Source organism: Schistocerca piceifrons, chromosome 2, assembly GCF_021461385.2.
Source record: "Schistocerca piceifrons isolate TAMUIC-IGC-003096 chromosome 2, iqSchPice1.1, whole genome shotgun sequence".
NCBI classification, from domain to species: Eukaryota; Metazoa; Arthropoda; class Insecta; order Orthoptera; family Acrididae; genus Schistocerca; species Schistocerca piceifrons.
In genome coordinates, this window is record NC_060139.1 from 186,120,704 (window position 1) to 186,143,592 (window position 22,889).

The 22,889-nt window shown below is 44.4% G+C and overlaps 1 protein-coding gene and 1 non-coding gene across 5 annotated transcripts in view; one reads left to right on the forward strand and one right to left on the reverse strand.

The window, feature by feature from the left end:
• Nucleotides 1-540: 540 nt before the first annotated feature.
• Nucleotides 541-22,889, forward strand: part of LOC124777127 (apoptotic chromatin condensation inducer in the nucleus) — a 111,745-nt gene continuing 89,396 nt past the window's right edge. For all 4 annotated transcript variants that reach the window (XR_007015689.1, XM_047252415.1, XM_047252416.1 and 1 more), the window contains exon 1: nt 541-714. The gene's annotated coding sequence lies outside the window, so the exon portion shown is untranslated. The remainder of the gene's footprint in view (nt 715-22,889) is intronic.
• Trnal-caa lies at nt 6,464-6,538 on the reverse strand. Its single transcript has one exon. It is a non-coding gene; the product is annotated as a tRNA-Leu (tRNA).

Sequence of the window (22,889 nt, forward strand, 5' to 3'; positions counted from 1 at the left end):
TCACGGAAAACCTAAATCAGGATGGCCGGAGACGGGATTGAACCGTCGTCCTCCCGAATGCGAGTCCAGTGTGCTAACCACTGTGCCACCTCGCTCGGTTAATATCTACAGCGAGGCCCTAGATTGATCAAATATTTGACGACATTTGACAAAGTTCCCTATTACACCATAACATTTCTTTGACGAAGATATTGTACAAAGAAATTTGACAGTGTAATATCCGCCTTACACACTCTACATTGTACCGGATCAACTTTCACGAACGTGACTCACTAAATGCTAATGCTGTGCACAGAGGGAGACGACATAGGACTTAACACAGTGTTCGCAGACAAGAAGAAAAGTTCCGGGGAATTATTTGTTGACTTAACTCGCTTACACCACTTTTGGACTTAACTCACTATCCACTGTAAGCACGGAATATATGTCCTCAGTTTTTTTCTCAGTATGGAGTTCATCGTTGACCAGCAAACGTCTCTGTTTCCTATACCTCCGTGCTGCTTATCTTTGGCAAAGTATATCCGTTTGTCGATGCGAATGTATTGTCTTTGATTAGGAAAACTGTGATATCGTATTTGGAATTTGTGTTTTGGTCTTTATTAGCGTTTGTGTGTCTGTTTGGCTTGTAAATGATTTTGAGCCCTTTGCAGATTGTCGTTGTTGCTTATAGACTCTCTCTGCTACTCCCATCTATATAATTACTTTTCTATTGAAGTAAGTATTAATGGCGTGCTTTTGTGACTGAATTTGTGTGTTTATTACTTTACAATTTACGTATTACAATGGCTCATTGTGATCGTAGTTAAGTGTTTTCCGTATTCTCCATATAATTTTCGCCCAATCTGTTATAAAAAGAGTTGGCCTCTAAGTTATACTGAATTTTCTGGAGCAGAGATAGCGTGGAAGAAGATAACTAATATTTTTACTTTTATTATTTTTTTTAGAAGAAAAGTTTGCCTGCCGTCGATGTAAATGTCTTGCAGTTGTAATTTGCTTAGGAACGTCTTTTAGTGGCTTTACTTTATTAGTCATTTTTTGCCACGTAACAATAACAATTTGCGTAACTTGCCGTTAAAATGTATTCGTATATTTATGTGTAAAAAGGATCACTTTCGATTACGTGCTGCTGAAATTCCATGATAAATAAGAATAATATTCGGTAATTATTGTTTGTGGTAGGCGATATGTACATTGGTAGTTCATTTGTACATAGTATCATGTGTAGGTAATCGTATACTAGTACACAACGTGGAACTATATGGAAATAATTGCGTTAAAGAAATTTATGTGTACAGACATTCCGAAGTTTTTTGCATTCTTATCTCCAATCCTGGCCTGAGCCTGAGTGTTATTTTTAGTGAATCTCATTTTATCCCAGAAATGGATCAAGTACGCAGTTTTACCATGAAACAAACACATTACAGATAGGATTGATAGTTTTGAAGGAGACCACAGATTTCTCTCATTGTTATCTCTAACTCTAAAAGAGTGAAAAGTTCGAGTTACGTTTAGGAGGAATTGGTGTGCCTACAATTAGTTACGATGTGCCATTCTGTGCTCCACATTGTTGCAGTTATCCACTATAGAACATGTATGATGAGTATTGTTTACTTTAGAAATAAAACCCCATCCTTAACATCATTGTTGTCCACCCCTGGCAGCTGAGTGGTCAGTGCAACAGAATGTCAATCCTAAGGGCCCGGGTTCGATTCCCGGTTGAGTGGGAAATTTTCTCCACTAAAGGACTGGGTGTTGTGTTGTCCTGATCATCATTATTTTATCCCCATCGACGCGGAAGTGGCGTCAAATAGAAAGACTTGCACCCGGCGAACGTTCTACCCGACGGGAGGCGCTCGCCACACATTTACATTTATTTACTTAATTGTTACTATTGCTCCCGTTACCCATCTACACTTTTCTGTATGAATCCCTAGTATCAGTAATTTATTTTTGCCCATGATTTCCTCTTTCACCTCAGTCTTAAATCATATATAACTTATTAATTTTTATTGTACTTTTCATTATTATCCTATTTCTTGCGGCATTACTCTTCCCTCCTCCCGTCTATATGTTTGTTTGTTTTTTTTTTTTTTTTTTTTTTTTAACTGATCAATATCTCAATGCAACATTGCTTTTGACCGTGTGATGTGGTGACACATACAGTATCTCAAGATTGTGATTGTTTATTCAATATTGCAAACAAAGCTATTTCAACTTGCTCAGCAATAAATTTGAATGGAAAAAATAAAACTGTAATAATCCATAAATTGGTTTGAATATTAGAAGGTTCTACTAGGCCTGGTCCTATTGGAGGTAGTATGCCATTATTGACCTCCAACACTTTGAACTGACCGGCCCAGTCAGTTGTTGGGGAATCTACAGTTAAACATGGGGTCCAAACCAAGGTGCAGCTCAGTATTTTTCACATTAACAGAGGTGAAAGGGAAGTAAGTGACAGCTCAAAATCCTAGGTGTGACCAGGGATTGAACCTACAAACTTGGATTTATAAACTGGCTTTTTACCAGTTACTAAAATTTCTGTGAGCACTGATGACCTCACAGAGTTTTACTCTGTGAAACACTGTTTTCTGGTGAGACTCGGACTGCTCCAAAAATGTGGTTAAACAAAGGTTAGTCTTAAGTAGGGGAACAGATGCTGCAGTGGTTCCAGGAGTACAGAAGAATAGATCCAAACACCAGAAGATTCCTTGAGAACAGGAAAAACAAGGCTTGAGTCAACTTCTGTAATAGATTGAATAAGGTCTCTTAACATTTCAGATGTCTGAAGGAAAATCAATCTCTAAAACATTCTAATGCAGTTGGTTTGCCAATAGTGGATCCCATGTGGTTAGAAGGATTGTGATACAGGCAGTTCTTCCATTTTGTCATGAAACCCCCATGGTCATTCCAGAGGAAACATTTCAATGATTCTCCACTAGCCTTGTTCCTCTGACAAGTTGAATCAGCTATGAAAAATTCTGTGAATACCTGTCCAGGAGCACATGGGTGCTGTGGAACTACTACTTTGGATATTCCATAAAATGTTGGGAAAGGGGAACAAAATGGAGAATGGACTACACAAATTATCATACCTGTAGTGAAACCAGGGAATAACCCCAAAATTTATATCTCATGTAGACCAATTGCCTTGTACCCTTGTGTGGGGAAAATTCTTGAAAGATTCATCAAGTAATCTTGAAATATGGCAGGAAACTGAGTTATTGAAGTTTATCCCAGTTTGGCTTTAGTAAAGATAAAATAACAATGGACAACGTAACAATTTTGTGCTGTGATGCTCAGCTTTCCAAGAAAAATTGTTCTTAATGTAATGATTCTTAGGTGTGACATCAGCTCGTAATAATGTCCAGGTCTCTATCGTTTTAGAAAGCAAGCTGGTCTTCTTATCAGTTGGATATATGGCATTTGTACTGCCCTTGTGAGGAGAGTGATTTTAGTAGCCTTGTGAGGAGAGTGATTTCAGTAGGATAGCCTATCAGAAACAATTTATAGAACCTTTGATTTGTTCCATAGGCTTAACTCGCAGAGCAATCCCTAGCCCCTTGTTACACATAATTTATTCTAGTGATATGCAAGAAATTATTCATCCAGATGTCCACATACTATAGTATGCTGATGATACATGTTCATATCATATGATTCGATGGAGGATTCAGCAATCGGTAAACTGATATGGGCAGTAACAGAAGTGGGTGATTGATTACATGCAAATGGACTTGAAACTACTACTTCAAAGACTTCAGGTATTATTTTTTCAATGGACTTGGAACTACTTCTTCAGAGACTTCAGTTATTATTTCAAGATGTCGTGCACTATAATGAAATTCATACTGAGTTATTCATTCCAAGTTAAACTATCAGCTAAATTCTTGGGAATGTGATTGAGTTCCAGATGCAGATGGGTTCCACACATTGATTACATTATTAATACTTGTCTCCCAGTTATGAACATCACCAGATCTTGAACTAAAGTTTGGTGGAGTGCAAACCCCAATCTATTATTGGCTATATAGGGTGTTTATTAGGAGCAGGATCGAATATGGATGTGTGGTATGTGGGAATGCCAGCATCAAGTATTTGTAAATTAGATGCTTTACAATATTGCTGTATCTGGACTTGTCTTGGCCTGATGAGATCAACTCCTCCCAGTCCCCCAAGCGGGCTCACCACTCTTGGAGGGTTTGTGCTTGGCTACCACAAAGCCCCAGTCTTTGCAGCATCTTTTTCCTTCTTTGCTGCATGTCTAAACTCTTGCTATTTTTCCTCTCCCTTGAGGAACATGTCTGGGGTGTTATTGGGAATGTTCCACATTGTCTGTCGCTGACTTAAGAACGTTTCACCACCGTTTTCCATTCCATTTTCCTTTCCTTGTTTCTCTTCTCCTCCCGTTCCTCCATTTCGGCATTAGGAGTTCCTCTTTTTCTTCTTCCTTCCTGTGCGCTCCTGATGGCTGGCCCATGAGTCTGATACACAACAGATGACTGAGTAATGCTTAATTCCCAGCTCCGGGTGAACAGATAGGGTTTGCAAGTACCCCCTGGTACATGCCAGGCTCAGGGAGGGGTGATCGCTTGAGCTGCTACATTCTCAAATTGGTGATAGGTCCCTCTGTCAGATGTTCAGGAGGTGTAACCTGAGATGTGAACAGTGACCCAAATCGTGTGTGCCCCCAGTTCGAAGGAGCGTGTCATCAGAGATGCTGGCAGTCGTGGGAGATTTCCTTGCTATGAGCAAATCATCTTCACAATTAACGTCTACAAAATGTAAATGGAATGAGGCTAACGATTCAAAGACCCTTCTAGCTGCACTATGGTTCCCCGTGGTTCCACCTACTGAAGACAGATAGGCCTTCGCAACGGTAAATCCGTTTCTTATTCAGAATGGTGTTGATGCAATTGCCAGCCATGTGAAATATGCTCTTGTTTACGGAACGGCACTTTGCTTTTGGAGACTACTTCTGATTCTCAAGCACATGACTGCTTACCTCTTTACTTTTCCACGGCTGTCCTGTTCGTGTTGAGGCCCATAGAACTCTGAACTCTTCCCACTAGTATGTTATTTTCACTAGGCTGCTCAACAGTCTGACAGAGGCTGAATTTCAAACATACCTCTGATCAGGGTGTTATTGCTGTCCATCGGGTGATGAAAAAGATAGATGCCTACTTATTGTCCACACGCACTCTTTTGCTCATCTTAGAGAGAGTGGTGTTTCTGTCCAAGATCAAAGCAGGCTATGAAGTTATTACAGTCCAACCATACATTCCGAACCCGGTGCGCTGCAACCAGTGTGATTGTTTTGATCACACTCGAGTCTCTTGTCGATACCCGACCAAATGTGTGACTTATGGTAGGGATGTGCACGAGGGCGATTGCCACCTCCTCCTCACTGCTGTAGCTGTATCAACTGCAATGGCGACGGTGCCGCCGCCTCTCGAAATTGTCCCGTGTATCTTGATGAGCCGGCTGTCCAAGAGATCTGGGTAAAGGAAAAAATGCTTTACCCAGTCGCTCACAAGTTATTGGCTAGTCACAAGCCCTGCATTCTCTCGTCTTGCACTCACAGTTCTGTTCTTGCTACATCTCGTTCCAAGGACGACATGGCGATGCAGACGTGTGACCTCAGATTCAGCTCTGAGGTTGTGAAATCTGCCAGTGTCAAGGTAGCATCGTCATCCGTTCATCCGGCTGTGCAACAAGCCATCAAACTCTTGCCTCAAGGGGCGAAGCCACCAGCTACACAACCTGTAGGCCGGAAATGACAGTAGTAGTACTCCCATGAGACTTTCTACGTGCCTTCAGCCAACCAACACCTGAGCCTTTCTCTGCTAACCGGGAAGGATCGAAGGATTCCAACAAAGGCAAACAGCCTACTCCTTCACTGACTCGAAGATCCTCTTCGATGGTGTTGCCAATGTGATACCTTTGTCCGGTTGGCCGGTGCACAGGATCTACTGTTTTTCTGCATTGGATTCCACAGACCAACAGCACAAGCAAGCCGATGTTCCTGTGGACATCATGAGCAAGACCCTCGTGCATATTTACCCTGTAGCAGCAAGTCTTCGCAGGCTGTTACTTGGCAGCCGCCGAGGTGACACCTCTTCATTTCTTCATCATGACTCTCCTCCAGTGGAATGTTCGCGGACTTCGGTCCCACAAAAAGGCTTTACTGTTGCTTTTAGCATCGCAACGGCCCCTTGTACTCTGCCTTCAGGAAACAAAATTGTGTTCTTACGGCTGCTTTGAGCTCACATTTCTTCCCGGTCCGTTTCGACCTTCTGTCTGAGGTCAGCATTCCATCTAATGCGGGTGTCATATTGTTCATAGATGATGACGTTCTCCCTCAGTACCCATCACTGCGGCAGACTTCCTCCAGCTTCCAGAATGAGATTTTCACTCTGCAGCGGAGGGTGCGCTGATATAAAACTTCCTGGCAGATTAAAACTGTGTGCCCGACCGAGACTCGAACTCGGGACCTTTGCCTTTTGCGGGCAAGTGCTCTACCAACTGAGCTACCGAAGCACGACTCACGCCTGGTACTCACAGCTCTGCTGCAGAGTGAAAATCTCATTCTGGAAACATCCCCCAGGCTGTGGCTAAGCCATGTCTCCGCAATATCCTTTCTTTCAGGAGTGCTAGTTCTGCAAGGTTCGCAGGAGAGCTTCTGTAAAGTTTGGAAGGTAGGAGACAAGGTACTGGCAGAAGTAAAGCTGTGAGTACCGGGCGTGAGTCGTGCTTCGGTAGCTCAGTTGGTAGAGCATTTGCCTGCGAAAGGCAAAGGTCACGAGTTCGAGTCTCGGTCGGGCACACAGTTTTAATCTGCTAGGAAGTTTTCCTCCAGCTTATTGAGCAGCTACCTCCCCCATTTCTGCTGCCCATTGACTTTATTGCGCATCATCCCTTTGAGGTTCTGCCAGAACCTGTTAGAGAGGTGTCGTCTTGGCTCATCTTAATCAACTCCACCTCTTCTGCCTCCTGCGGGTCCAGGGTAAGAATAGGCCCGAGGTATTCATGCCTGTCCTAAGAGGTGACACTAAAAGGAGTTTCAACCGTTTCGGCCTTCAATGTAATGGTCCGCATTGGGGTTTGACCTCAATTTTTCAAATTTCTACAGAAGTACGAGCCTTTTGGGGAAGGACACCTTACGTGGTGTATCACTGGTCCTCAGTGCACTAAGACCTTGGCACTCATCGTCATAACTGCACCCACTGTTCATCAATTTGGGCCTAAACACCTGATGGGTTGCACAATTTATGCCCATAGTGCGTCCCCATCTGCACCTACGATCATGATGGACTTTCCATGGCACCCGAAATCACGCACGGTAGCCAGCCCGTTGTGGTGGGGTCGTCATGTACCCTCTAGGTTGTAGCCCCCTGACAACACAGGGAACGTACTGCCGATACCTTAGCTGCACCCTCCCCATGTCAGCCAAGGAGTAGATGCCCGTCTACTTGGGGCATCAGGACTCCCGGCAACGGTCATCCTCCCAGGTGGCCCTTGCTGAGGCTGGATGGTGCCTGTGGGGAGAGCCCCTGGTCGGAGTGGGTGATATCGGGGCGGCCGTTTCGCAGATGAAACGTCAACATGCATCAGGTCGCTCTGCGGCCGCGTTTTCCAAGAGGAAAGGTTCTGTCTCTGGTTCTGGTACTTCCGCCTTTTCCCCCTTGGCCACTCCTTGAGAGGAAGGACAGGCCCGCCGGCTTGGAGCGAAATACTTTCCCTGCTATTTAGTCTGTTCTCGGACCGATGGGGGGACGTTCGCCACCTCCAAGCTCATGTTCTTTGTACAGCATATCGAGGACATCTTCGGAGAAATCGAGGTTCTTAGTAAAATGCGTTCGGAGTCTGTTCTCATAAAGACCACCTCCGCTACACAGTCGGCGGCACTCGAGGCACGCGACTGACTAGGGGACATCCCAGTGTCCATTGTCCCACATCTGGCACTCAATAGGACGCAGGGGATTATTTTCCATCGGGACCTCCTGCTACAATCTGCTGAGGAGCTCAGGGCCAAACTGGAGCGCCGTGGCATGCATTTCGCCCGGCGAGTCCAGCGCAGCCCCATAGAACCGTCACGTCGGCACTGGGGCTTTTATCCTCGCCTTCGAGGGGGATGGTCTCCTGGAAAAGGTAAAGGTGATGTGTGACGTGCGACCTTACGTCCTGCCTCCTATGCGATGCTTTTAATGTTAGCGCTTCGGGCACATGTCGTCACGGTGTGAAGCTGAGCCCCTTTGTGGCGATTGTGGACGTCCTCTTCGTGAGGGACATACATGCACACCACCACCTCGGTGCGTCAATTGTCCTGGCCTCCACTCGCCTAGATCTTTCGACTGCCCGCATATCAGAAGGAGAAGAAGATACAAGAATTGAAAACCTTGGACCATCTGTCTTATTCTGAGGTCAGGAAGAAATATGACCGCCTCCATCCCATGATGTTGACAACGTCGTTTGCTTCGGTCGTGTCCACTCCTTCCGCAGTATCCTCACCCTTATCCTGTCCCCCCTCCACCTCCTCACCCCATCCGGGGTCTATGCCTCCGCCTCCCAAATCCCTCCCTTCCAAATCCTCCTCCCTCGCGGCCTCTGCCCCAGGGGCCACCCTACCTCCTCCTCCGCCGCCACCTGAGAAGTGATCCTCTTCTCAGGCGTCAATCAGGGAAACGTTACAGACACCGGCTTCCGAGCTCCGGAGTTCCAAAAAGGACCCCGAGCGTGAGGACTTTCTTCGGGTCCAGCCCCCAAAGCCCACCATCCCTGTGACTCATCAGTCTTCCAAGAAGGCCTCAAAGAAGAAGTCTTTATCCCCCTCTCCACCCCGGCGCGTTTCGCCTGATGCTCCATCCGACAGTCGCTGCTCCCGGCCGTCCTCAGTTTCGCCGGGACGCTCTGCTGCCAGGCGCTCAGCTGGCCTGTCGTCGGCGAATGATGCTGCCCCTCATGTGCAACTCAGGAATGTGGCCGCAGCTGGCGACGACCCGATGGAACAGGATGCGCCTCCCAACGGTTGTAACGATGTTCCCTCGAAACGTGGCTCTCCGCGGCCGTCGAGGTGACCAGCTCATCACCCATTTCGTTCCCCTTTTCTCTGATTCGCGATGGCTCTGTTACATTGGAACATCAGAGGTATTCGATCTAATCGGGAGGAATTACAACTGCTCCTCCGCCTGCACTGTCCGCTCGTCATTGGTCTCCAGGAAAAGAAGCTATGCCCAACTGACCATATTGCTTTTACCCACTTTACCTCCGAGTGATCTGACCTAACCCCTGTGGACGGACAGTATTCCAGCTCGTGGTGGGGTCATGTTGCTCATTCGGGACGATGTCTATTACCATCCCATCCCATTGGCCACCCCACTCCAAGCAATAGCTGTCCGTATTACTCTTTCTGCCTTTACTTTTTCTGTTTGTACTGTCTACACTCCAACGTCATGCGCAGTTAGTTGGGCTGACATGATGCACCTTATTCCTCAGCTTCCTCCGCCGTTTTTATTGTTTGGCGACTTCAATGCCCATCAGCCCCTATGGGGTTCTCCTGCATCCTGTCAGAGAGGCTCCCTCTTGATGGATGTTTTCAACCATCTCAATCTTGTCTGCCTCAATACTGGCACCCCGACTTTCCTCTCGGACTCTACTCATACCTACTCCCGCTTGGACCTCTCGATCTGTTCTACCACTCTTGCCCGTCGTTTCGAGTGGTATGTCCTTTCTGACACCTATTCGAGCGACCATTTCCCCCGTGTCGTTCGTCTCCTGCACCACACCCCATCCCCACGTCCCTCGAGCTGGAACATACCGAAAGCTGACTGGAGACTTTACTCCTCCCTGGAGACCTTTCCGGACCAAGATTTTCTCAGCTGTGACAGTCAGGTCGAATACCTCACAGCTGTTATCATCAATGCTGCCGAACGTTTCATTCCTCGTACTACCTCTTCTTCACGTCATGTTTCAGTCCCCTGGTGGAATGAGGCTTGCAGAGATGCTATCCGTGCTAGACGACGTGCTTTACCCACCTTTCGTCGCCATCCTACGCTGGCGATTTGTATTGATTACAAATGACTCCGAGGGCAATGTCGTCGAGTCATCAAAGACAGCAAAAAAGCTCCTTTAACAGTTTTACTCCCTCTTATGTCATCTGGGGTGGCCTGCACCGGCTGTCGGGCATTAAGGCCTACTCTCGATACCTGGCCTGACTTCAGGTAATGAGGTACTTGTGGACCCTGTGGATGTCTCCAACGTCTTCAGCCGCTTTTTCACGGAGGTTTCAAGCTCCGCCCATTACCACCCTGCCTTCCTTCCCAGAAAAGAGGCTGAAGAGGCTCGGCGACCTTCTTTCCACTCACTGAAACTGGAAAATTATAATGCCCCCCTTTACCATGCAGGAACTCGAATGTGCACTTGCACTGTCCCGGTCCTCTGTTCCGGGGCCAGATGCCTTTCAGGTTCAGATGCTGGCACACCTTTCTCCGGCAGGCAAATGCTTTCTTCTTTGTACCTATAATTGCATCTGGACCAAAGGTCAGGTCCCCATGCCTTGGCATGAGGCCGTCGTTGTTCCCATACCCAAACCCGGGACGGATAGACACCTTCTTTCTAGTTACCGCCCCCATTTCTCTTACAAGCTGTGTCTGTAAAGTGATGGAGCGCATGGTTAACGCTCAGTTGGTTTGGATTCTTGAATCTCAACGGCTACTTACCAATGTTCAATGCGGCTTTCGTCGACGCCACTCCGCTGTTGACCACCTTGTGACCTTGTTGACATTCATCATGAACAACTTTTTGCGAAAACACCAAACGGTAGCTGTGTTCTTCGATTTGGAGAAGGCTTACAATACCTGTTACCTGCTCCTCACTATGCACAGGTGGGGCCTACATGGTCGCCTGCCCCTTTTTATTGATTCATTTTTAACAGATCGAATGTTTAGGGTACGTGTGGGTTCCGTATTGTCAGACGTCCTCCTCCAGGAGAACGGAGTGCATCAGGGCTCCGTTTTGAGCGTAGCCCTTTTTGCCATAGCGATCAATCCAACTATGGATTGCATTCCACCTAATGTCTCAGGCTCTCTTTTCGTCGATGACTTTGCGATCTACTGCAGTGCCCAGAGAACATGCCTCGTGGAGCGCTGCCTTCAGCATTGTCTTGACAGCCTATACTCGTGGAGTGTGGCTAATGGCTTCCAGTTCTCTGAAGAGAAGACGGTTTGCATCAACTTTTGGTGATATAAAGCATCCCTTCCACCATCCTTACATCTCGCTCCTGTTGTTCTCCCATTCGTGGAGACAACGAAGTTTTTAGGGCTCACACGGACAGGAAACTTTGTTGGTCTCCGCATGCCTCTTATTTGGCTGCCCGTTGTACACGTTCCCTTAATGTCCTCCGTGTTCTTAGTGGTTCATCTTGGGGAGCGGATCGCACTGTCCTGCTTCGCTTATATCGGTCCAGAGTCCGATTAAAGCTGGATTATGGGAACCTAGTGTGCTCGGCCATCCCTCTTACGCCGTCTCAACTCCATCCATCATCAGTGGTTACGTCTTGCCACCGGGGCATTCTATACTATTCCCATCAAGAGTCCTTATGCTGAAGCTGCCGAATTACCATTGACCTACCGGCACTACGTATTGCTTTGTCCGTATGCCTGCCAGCTGTTGTTAATGCCCGACCACCCCTCTTACCAGTCCTTTTTCGCCGATTCTCTCGACCGTCAGTATGGGTTGTATGTGTCTGCCCTGCTGCCCCATGGAGTCCGCTTTCTTCGCCTGCTTCGACAATTGGATTTTGCCCTCCCTACCACCTTCAGAGAGGGTGAGAGCCCGACACCACCTTGGCTACAGGCTCCGGTTCACATTCATCTTGACCTCAGCTCGCTCCCGAAGGAGGGTACTCCGGATGCAGTGTATTGCTCACGGTTTGTCAAACTTCGTGCGCAACTTGCCATTAACACCTTTATTTACACTGATGGCCCCAAAACTGATGATGGTGCCTGCTGTGCCTTTGTCGTCGGGGACGTCACCTTTAAATACCGGCTCCTCGACCAGTGTTCCAGCTTTATGGCCGAGCTTTTTGCTCTCAATCAGGCCGTTCAGTATGTCCGCCGCCAACGTCATTCTCCATATGTACTCTGCTCTGATTCACTCAGTGCTCTTCAGAGCCTTGGAGCTTCGTATCCGGTTCATCCCTTGGTGCAACGGATCCAGCAATCCTTCCATTCTTTTGGTGATGATGGCTCTCCTGTTAGCTTTATGTGGGTTCCAGGCCACGTAGGAGTGCCTGGGAATGAGGCTGCTGATGCTGCGGCCAAGGCTGCAGTCCTCTTGCCTCGGCCAGCCTCCCTTTGTGTCCCATCGTCTGACATTAGTGGGGTTGTTTGTAAGAGGCTTGTGTCATTATGGTGGGATACTTGGTCGTCACTTCAAGAAAATAAGCTCCGGGCCATAAAACCATTCCCAACAGCTTGGACCACCTCTTCCCGACCATCTTGGCGAGAGGAGGTCCTTTTGGCCAGGTTGCGGATTGGACATTGCCGGTTTAGCCACCGCTACCTGTTATCTGGTGAGCCCACCCCGCAGTGCCCTTGTGGTGATGCATTGACAGTGCGTCATGTTTTATTGTCGTGTCCCCGCTTTAATCAATCTCGTGTTGCCGTCTCTGCCATCTACTTTACAGGAAATTTTAGCTGAATGACGCTCGAGCAGCTGCTCATGTTCTTCGTTTTATTACTTTGACGGACTTCTCCAAAGACATCTAACTCTTTTAATTAATTATTTTATCTGCGTCTTTGTAAGAACTTTCTGGTCCCCCCCCCCCCCCCCCCCCCCCCCCCCCCCCCCCCCCCCGATTATATGTGCACTTACATTTGTGACTGGGCGCTAATGACTTCAGTAGTTGAGCACCCTAAAAAAGAAAAAAACACACCAATCACCTCTTCTGCCTTAACACTGAAGCACCCACATTCCTTTCAGACTCTTCACCCACCTATTCCCGTTGGGGCCTATCCTATTCCCATTTGGACCTACCTTCAGCACTGCCCAGCTTGCTTATTGTCTTGAGTGGCCCATTCTTTCTGACACGTAAGCGAGTGACCATTTCCCGTGTGCTATCCACCTGCTGACTGCTACCGCACCTGCTTTAACACCCAAATGGCAGCTTACTAAGGCTGACTGGTGGCTTTACTCCTCCCTAGCAACCTTCAACAAATAAGATTTCCCCAGTTGTGATGACCAGGTGGAATATATTATAAACCTTATACTTACCGCTGCGGTGTGTTCCATTCCTCGCGCTTGATCTTTACCATGCTGTGTCCCAGTCCCTTGGTGGACTGAGGCATGCCATGACGCAGTTCCTGTGATTAGATGTGCTCTCCACATTTGTAACCGTCATTCTATGATGGGAAACTGCATTCGTTATAAACAGGTGCATATACAGTGTCGCGTTCTTCGAAGCAGCAAAAAAAACTATCTGGATTTCATTCACTAGTTCTACCCCCTCCTGTGACCTGTGGGCCAACCTCCGATGGCTCTCTGGTACCAAGATCAATTTGCCGATTTGTTTCCTGACAGTAGCGGACAATGTCATAGTAGACTCTATTGCTATCTCCAACACCTTGGACCGCCATTTGTAGAAATTTTGAGCTCTTCCCACTATCACTCTGTCTTCCTCCATCGGAAATGGGTGGAGGCGGCTCATGCAATACCCTTCTCTTCTCAGAATCGTGAGTGCTACAATACCGCTTCTTATGAGGGAGCTAGATCATGCTCTCACTTCATCCTGATCCTCTGACCCAGAGCCAGATGCTGTCCACATTCAGATGTTACAGCACCTTTCTCTTGCAGACAAGCACTTTCTGCTTAATATGTACAACCACTTCGGGCAGAGGGCATGTTTCCCTAATGTTGGCATGAAGCCACCGTCATACCCATACCTAAGCCCGGTAAGGACAAAAACCACCTCCTGGCTACTGACCTATCTCTCTCACCAGATGTGTTTTCAAGGTGATGAAATGTATGATTCAAGCACAGCTGGTATGTTAGCTCAAGTCTTGAAATTTACTAACGACTGCACAGTGTGGATTTCGAGCACACCGTTCTGCAGTTGACCATCTTGTTACTTTGTCCACCCATGTCATGAGTGGTTTTCTGAATTGTGACCATGTTTTTCGATTTGGAAAAGGCCTACGACACCTGCTGTAGAATTGGTATCCTCTGTACTTTTTACACGTGGGGCTTTTGTGGCGCCTGCCCTGTTTCCTTCACGAATTTTTAAAAGACAGAGTTTTCAAGCTGCGTGTGGGTTCTGCCTTGTCACACACTTTTATACAAGATACCGGTGTGTTTCAAGGTTCCATCATGAGTGCCGTGCTCTTTGCTGTCACCATTAACCTTATAATTGCCTTTCTTCCGCCGGGCGTCTCCGGCTCCCGTTTGTTGATGATTTTGCCATCTGTTGCAGTTCTCCATGGACCTGTCTAACTGAGCGGCGTCTTCAGCAATGGCTTGATCATCTTTACTCCTGGAGCATGGACAGTGGCTTTTGTTTTTCTATGGACAAAACTGTTTGTATGAATTTCTGGCAGTGCAATTGATTCTTCCCACCATCTTTACATCTTGGTCTGTCGCTCTTCCATTCGTTGAAACTACAAAATCCTGTGGCTCATGCTAGGTAGGAAGCTCTCTTGGTCCTTCCATGTGTCTTATCTGGCAGCCCGCTGTACGCAGTCCCTCAATGTCCTACATGTTCTAATGGTACTTCCTGGGGTGCAGATCGAACCACCCTGTTCAGTTTGTACCAGTCCCTTGTCCATTCGAAACTAGACTATGGGTGCTTTGTTTGTGTCTGCACATCCGTCCCTCTTGCGCGATCTCTACACTAACCACCATCTTGGCATCCATTTGGCCACTGGCTCCTTTTACATTAGTCCGGTTGTGAGTGTATGCTGAATCTGCTGAACTACCACTGTCCTACTGCCATGACTTTCTCCTCAGCGGGTATGCATGCTGTTTGTCTGGCGTACAGTGCCACCCATCCTATGCCTACTCCTTCGATGAATCCTTTGATCACCAGTAAGGGGCACGTCCCTCTTCTACTTTGCCTCCTGGAGTCCGCTTTTGGTACCTGTTCCGGTGGCTTGACTTCACACTACCTTCAACGTTCACGGTGGGTGTGAACCCTTCACCACCTTGGCTTCGTGAAGCGGCCTGTTTTAACCTTGTCCTTCATTCGCTTCCTAAGGACATTACTCCAGCCTCACTCTATCGCCTTCAGTTTCACGACCTTCATATGGAACCTTGCGGTAGTACCTTTGTGTACACTGATGGCTCTCAGACTGACCATGGTGTCGGGTGTGCCTTTGCCATTGGCACCAACGTTTTTCGATATCGGCTTCTGGCACACTGCTCAGTATTTACAGCCGAACTCTTTACCTGTATCAGGCCATGGAGTACATCCGGCAACACAGACTTTTCAATTGTGTCCTCCGCTCAGACACTCTCAGCACCCTCAAAGACTACGTTCGCTGTACGCTGCCCATCCCTTAGTGCAACGGGTCCAGGAAAACTGTCACTTGCTCACTCGTGATGGAGCCACTGTGATGTTTATTTGGGTTCCTGGTCATGTTGGTCTTCCAGAAAACGAGGCTGCTGCCAAGGCTGTAGTCCTCGTACCTCAGCCCAGCAGTTCCTCTACTCCTTCCAATGGTCTCTTGTGTTGTCATTTGTCAGGAGGTGGTGTCACTTTATCATCACCATTGGTCCCCTTCATGGGAATAAGCTCCAGATTTTAGGTTGCTTATTGTGCACTGCCTTTTTAGCCATTGTCATTTGTTAAGTGGAGCTCCCACACCACTTTATACATATTGTGCCCAAGTTTTAACTGTCTGCCACATCCTGATGGAATGCCCATTTTTAGCTGTTTACATTCACGCTTGGGTTTGCTGTCAAGAGTTATCGGCTGTTTTAGCAAATGTCACGCGGGCTGTTGACTGCGTTTTACTTTTATCCGTCATAGTAGTATGGCGAAGGCCATTTAATTTTTAGTTCTGGACCTCCGTATCTGTATGGTGTCTTTTGTAACCCTTTCTGCAAGTCCCTGTTTTTAGCTGTTTTATGTCAATTGGGATTGACATATAGTCATTTTTTTTACTCCCTTCGTATTCTATAGTTTTGACTTGGGCACATGACCCCAGTTCTTTTCACGCCCTAAAACAAACCAAACAAACTCACTCCTGCCAGTGCACTCGTAATAGACCCACTGGTAATGTCTCTTGATTTTAGGGAACAATGGCCCTCCAGCAAATGTATTCTGAAAATGATAGTGCTTTTAGCTCACCCAGTAATTAATAAATGTAAAACGCTACACATCATCGTGTCCAACATAATATTATATCGACCTCCAGAAAGTTTTCATGGGTTGAAACATATATGCAAAATTTATTATAACAAGAAGCAAGACTACTTATGTATGTATGGCCTGTGTACTGTGCGCTCCGCTCCTTTGCTTTATGTGGAATTTAGTGCGTACACTAACCTTAATGCAATAACCAGCACTACTTTGATGCTATTGAGCAAAGCTCTACATATTTATATGGATGGCCCAAGAATCATGTCAGAAGGCAATGTGGCTGTGCCGTTTTATGCCAAAGAACGGGTTACTTTTTGAACTCCTTCCTCAGTCTCTTCTTATACGGAGGAAGCAGTAACAATCACATACGTCACTGTACATCTACATACACACTCTGGAAGCCACCATACAGTGCGTGATGCAATGTACGAAGTACCACTGCTAGTTTTTTTCCTTTCCTGTTCTATTCACATGTAGAGCAAGGGAAAAACAGCTGTCCTTATGCCCCCTTATACCTTAATTTCTTGTATCTTACCTTACTGGTTTTTACGTGGAAGGTATGTTGCAGCAGTGAGATCATTCGGCAGTCGGCTTCAAATGCCAGTTCTCTAAATTTTCTCAATAGTGTTTCTCGAAAAGAAATATCACCTCCCCTCTAGGGATTCCTATTTGAGTTTCCAAAGCATCACCATAACACTTGCATGTTGTTCGAATCTACCAGTAACAAATCTAGGTAGCTGCCTGTGAATTTTTTTGATGACTTCCTTTGGTACAACCCAACTTGGATCCCAAACACTTGAGCAGTGCTCAAGAATAGGTCGCAACAGTGTCCAATATGCAGTCTCCTTTACAGATGATGCACACTTTCCTAAAATTCTCCCAGTAAACTGAAGTTGACCATTTGCCTTCTCTACCACAGTCTTTGCATGCTAGTTCCATGTCATATTGCTTGGCAACATTACACACAGATTTTAAATGACATGACAGTGTCAAGTGGACACAACTGGTCCTGTATCCTAACATTAAGGGTTTTTTCTTCATGCTCATCTGCATTCTCACATTTTTCTGTATTTAAAGCCAGCTGTTGTTCATCACACAAAGTAGAAATTTAGTCTTAAGTGATCTTGAATCATCCTACAGTCACTCATCTTTGACACCTTCCCACACACCACAGACACAACTGCAGATTGCTGCCCACCCTTTCCAGACATTTATCTTTATAGAAGATAATAGCCGTCCTATCACACTTACCTATGCCATTCCTGATGATACCCTTGTCTCTGATGCACGCTCGCTGACAAGGGTAACATATTGGGTTCTATTATTCCAGAAGTCTTCAAGCCGCTCACATGTCTGGGAACTTATTCTGTGTGCCCGTACCTTCATTAACAGTGTGCAGTGGGGCACCATGTCAAATACTTTTAGAAATTTGAAAATATGGAATCTGCCTGTTGCCCTTCATCCATAGTTCACAGTATATCATGTGAGGAAGGGACGAACTGAGCATAACACAAGCAGTGCTTTGTAAAACAGTGATGATTCATGAATATAAGCTTTTTGGTCTCTACAAAATTTATTACATTTAAACTGGAATTGTACTAGAATTCCTCAACAAATCAATGTTAAGGATATTGGTCTGTTATTTTGTAGGACCTTTCTTTTACACTTCTTGTAGACAGAAGTCACCTGTGCTTTTTTTTCCAGTTGCTTGGGATGCGCTGAGTGGGAAATTTACGAAAAATCCAAGCTAAGTAAGTGGCTAGTACCTTAAAGTACTCTTTGTATAACCAAATTGGGATTCCATCCAGACCTATAAACTTAAGTGGTTTCAACTCTATCAGTTGTTTCTGAATGCCAGGGTTGCTTATTAGTATGTTTCCCATATGGGACTCTATGCCAGGGTCAAACGACGGTATGTTTGTACAATTTTCCTGCAACCATTTCTTAAATGTGAACATTTAAAACTTCGGTTGTTGTTTTGCTATCTTCAACTGCCACATGAGACTGGTCAATGAGTGACTGGAAGGAAGGCTTAGACTAGCTTTAGAGAGCTTAAATAGGACCAGATTTTTTTGCTGATATATTACAGTCGTATTTGTTGTATCCCTCAAGCATGAACCAAGTATGCAACAGCCTTTCTTTGTCAGTATTTTCTGCAGTTTGTTGCTAAACTACTGGGGGTTCTTTTCCACCCTTAATCCACTTACTAGGACATATTTGTCCAGAGCATGACTTACAATTTGTTTAAACTTTGCCCATTACTCATCTATGTGGCACAGAAAGTGCTGCCACAGAAACCTTTGGTCGAATTCAAAATCTATGAAACAAGCATTAACGTAATGTAACATCCATCATACTGGAACTAAATGATTGCAGTTCATGTCTGCGTGAGCTGCTAACAACTGCTTATCTGCTCTTTCTAGCAAAAAGACTCTCGTAACCGCCTTGACTGATTGTTAACTTTTTCAATGACGGTTGCTATGATACACTGTACTATTTAACCCAGAACGATAAAAGACTTGTGATTATTTCTGATTCCAAAAACATTCTTAGTACCATAGAGAACGGGAATTGGCTAACAAAGCAATGAACTTATCAGCGTAGTTCGTGAAATAACAGAATGCTTTCAAATAAAGAAATATATTTATTTACTTTGGATTAAAGCTCGTGCAAGCATTTTGTATAACAAAACTGTAGACGAGTTGGCCAAGGCAGGTGCTTTTATCTGGAACCTTTTTAGATATCCAGTTACCTTTCACTGCTTTATTACATAGAGTTAAAATGGAAATCAGATTCCATTAGGAAGGGGAATGGAAAATATCATCAGTGAATAAATGAAAATATTATAGTTGGGTACAACCCCATGTATCCTGCATACTGTGGTTTTACGATTTATCTGTACACCACAGAGCTACTTTTACACTGCAAAAGGATGAGATTTAACCAAGGCAGTTCTCTGTATCATTATTTGGTCTACAACTTAGGAATTCAGGCACCTGTGACTGCAGCAACTCTGATGTGAGTGGCGTTAATCATTTAATCTTCACCTGCCAAACATACAATCCACATAGAGAAAAATTCCTCTCAGAAGTTTACAGTCACAGGATTCCATTCCCAACAAATATTACTAGTAATTTGATAAGGAATAATAGAGCAGTGGTTCAATGTCTGACAAAATTAATTTTAGTGAGTAATTTCAAAATCTGACCACAGAACTATGGATAAGGTGCAATCACCATTGTTTATATTTTAAAGAGTAGTGACTTTTTAAACTTTGCTATTTTCCCCTTAGTGCTTAAAAATTAAGTTTTCTATTGTTTACCCAATAGGGAAGAAACAAATTTTAGTTACGTTAATGAAATATGTTCATGTCTAACTTAAATGAAATTCTGATTTTAACTGATAGCGGCTAAGTAGTGTACTCCTGCTGAAGGCAAAACACACACACACACACACACACACACACTCTCTCTCTCTCTCTCTCTCTCTCTCTCTCTCTCTCTCTCTCTCTCTCTCTCTCTCTCTCTCTCTCTCTAAATCAAGTGCTGTAAATTCGAACATGCCAACCCTGCCTCCTTCAACTTTGCTGTCACTTTCAGTAACACTATGGCTGCAAGATTTGCTGTTGCTTGGTACAGAGAGTTATAGTGTTTTAACGTAAACCTCTCAGCCTTGCTATCATTTTGCTCACTATTTAAAATAAATGATCTTTTCACTGTTATGAAGTGTGCATGGATTCATATTCTTAACATGGCAGAGATGCAAGCCTCAAGAAACAACTAATGGACAAAGTCACTAACAACACTGAAACATTATCAAAACAGAACAAAAGTTTGTGAACTAACAGGACCTCCATAGTAATACACATTTTTGAGTGGGTTTGTTCTTGTTATTTGTACATAGAAAAACATTTAAAATGTGGAAATATCACACTGCAGAGGAAAAAAAGATTTCCCACCATGGAAGCAAGTGTAACTTTGATATAATGAATGCATAAAAAATGTTGTTATAACATTTGTTGCTCTCGCCAGCTGGAATCATCTGCCTTCCAGTCTAACCTAAACCTCAGGCTGCACTTCAGATCAGTCAATGTCACTATCTTCATATTTCAGATAGCTTTTCGATGTGAGATACACACCGACTTTGCCAACCCCCTAGCAAACCCATCACCTTCCAGCTTTATTTAGGCCTTAGACTACGCAACACATCAGTTTGCCACCACAACCACCATTTAAAAAAGTGCAAAGTGGAACATCAGTATTGCAATATTCAATATACTCGCTATATCGGCTACACCTATATTACAGGTCTAGTGTGCAACTTAGTCTAAGATACACTCAATCTAAGGTACCATCCACAATAATTAAAATACATGTTGTTAAAAACCATGAACAAAAGTACAGCTGAATCATAAAAACAAAAATGTGCAAGTGTCAATTGGCCATACACTGCCCAGTAGAAGAAAGCATCCAGCTTGGAATTACAGTCTGACAAGCATATCTAATCTGTTACAGCTTATAGTTAACTGAAGTAAAAGCCTGTTGTCTCAGGAGGAGCTAAATTCCATAGGACTGTTGTGTTGTGTCAAAAGACATAAAACGGAGGTCGCACTTAAAGGTTTTTGGTGTTCCTCTTCTGACATGCTACGTGAGAATGGAATGGTCAGGAAATAGTCTAAAAGTGGCTAGATGTGAATGCTTTACCATATACTTCTGCATGAATTTCAGAGTAATCCTGTAGCTGTGCCTAGTTCGTTAATAAAATTATTTCTGGCACTCAGTCTCTTACGTATGACGTACAAGACCTACAAAAACTTAGTCAAACCAAAACAATCTATAATGATTACGGTTTTTGCTGTGTTCCCCCTGTAATTCTTGCCATTCAAAATCCATTACAAGCTTCAGCTTTCCTTAGTACTTTCCACTCTTTCACATGTCTGTCACTCACCTGAACATTTGCTCCTCCCATAGGAAGATTTTAAAACTCCCTGCTTTCAGCTGATTTAACACTGACTGTTGTTGGCTCAACCTCCTTCTTCCTCTCCATAACAGGATTTTGTAAGTTGCTCAGCATCTCAAATGCTACATAACTTACTGCTGAGTTCACCATAATACAGAACTTGACAACTCTTTTCAGATGCAAAATTCCAAGCTTACTGCCAGACTGCTTTTCCATAGTAAGGCCACCCCACTACAAAACTTCAGCTCTGATTTTAACTTTAATTTGCAAGTATATTGTTCATGAGAGAGTTACGTTTGTAACTTTTGAATTTGTCTAACTCGGTAACCACTTCAGTATGCTGCCCTTTAGCAACTTAGGAAACTTTTGGAACATATTTTCGTATTGCCGTTGTGGTACAGCCTTGACAGACCAAGTGAGTTGCACAATAACTCGAGATCCTTGCACTTACATTCAAGTGATTCAAATCCCCTTCAGGCCCATTACATCTATGTTTTTCATGGTTTCCCTAAAGAACGTCTACACAAATACCAGTCTGATTCCTTTGGAAAGGAAACGGCCTATTTCCCCTCAATTTGAGTTTGTGTACCCTCTTAATGACCTGCGGGATATTAAATCCTAGTCTCTCTATCTCTTTCCCAACACCTTCCGGGGAAAATGCTGCAGCTTTTCTGTTAAATTTACCCTCACAAATTCCATCTCTTAAAAGCATTTTCAACATTTTTTCCAAAAGACTCCCCAGTACTGTTGTACCACAAATCTGATACCAAGAAGTCGACCATTAACTGGCAAAAGCCCCCTACCCAATATACATGATTAAAGGAGTACTCTGATAAAACAAAAGCCTCAGCTACTGTACGCTAGATTAGATTAGATTAGATTAGATTTACTTTCATTCCAATTGATCCATAGTGAGGAGGTCCTCCAGGATGTGGAACATGTCAGAAAAACAACAATACATGACAAATATTTAAACTAAAACAAATAAGCTAATGTACCATTCCACAGGTCCCAAGTGGAATGATCGTCATTTTTTAATGAACACTAAGAGTCATTTTACAAATACTATTGCACTGAATTTAAAATAAAAAAGTTTTATATTTATTTATAAGGTAAGAAACATGTAATACAACTACTGTAATACTTATTTACAATGAACACATTACTGCACTGAAATGGTGCAGAAGTTAGATTATACTTACACACACACACACACACACACACACACACACACACACACACACAAATTTTCAGTGAACACATTACTGCACTGAAATTGTGCAGAAGTTATGTTGTACTTATATACAAATCAGTTGGTTTTCCTCAGAAATTCATCAATGGAGTAGAAGGAGTTGGCCACCAATAAATCCTTTAGGCTTCTCTTAAACTGAATTTCATTGGTTGTTAAGCTTTTTATGGCTGCTGGCAAGTTATTGAAAATGTGTGTTCCTGAATAATGCACACCTTTTTGTACAAGACTAAGTGACTTTAAATCCTTGTGAAGATTATTCTTATTTCTAGTATTGATTCCATGAATTGAGCTGTTGGTTTGAAAAAGTGATATATTTTTAATGACAAA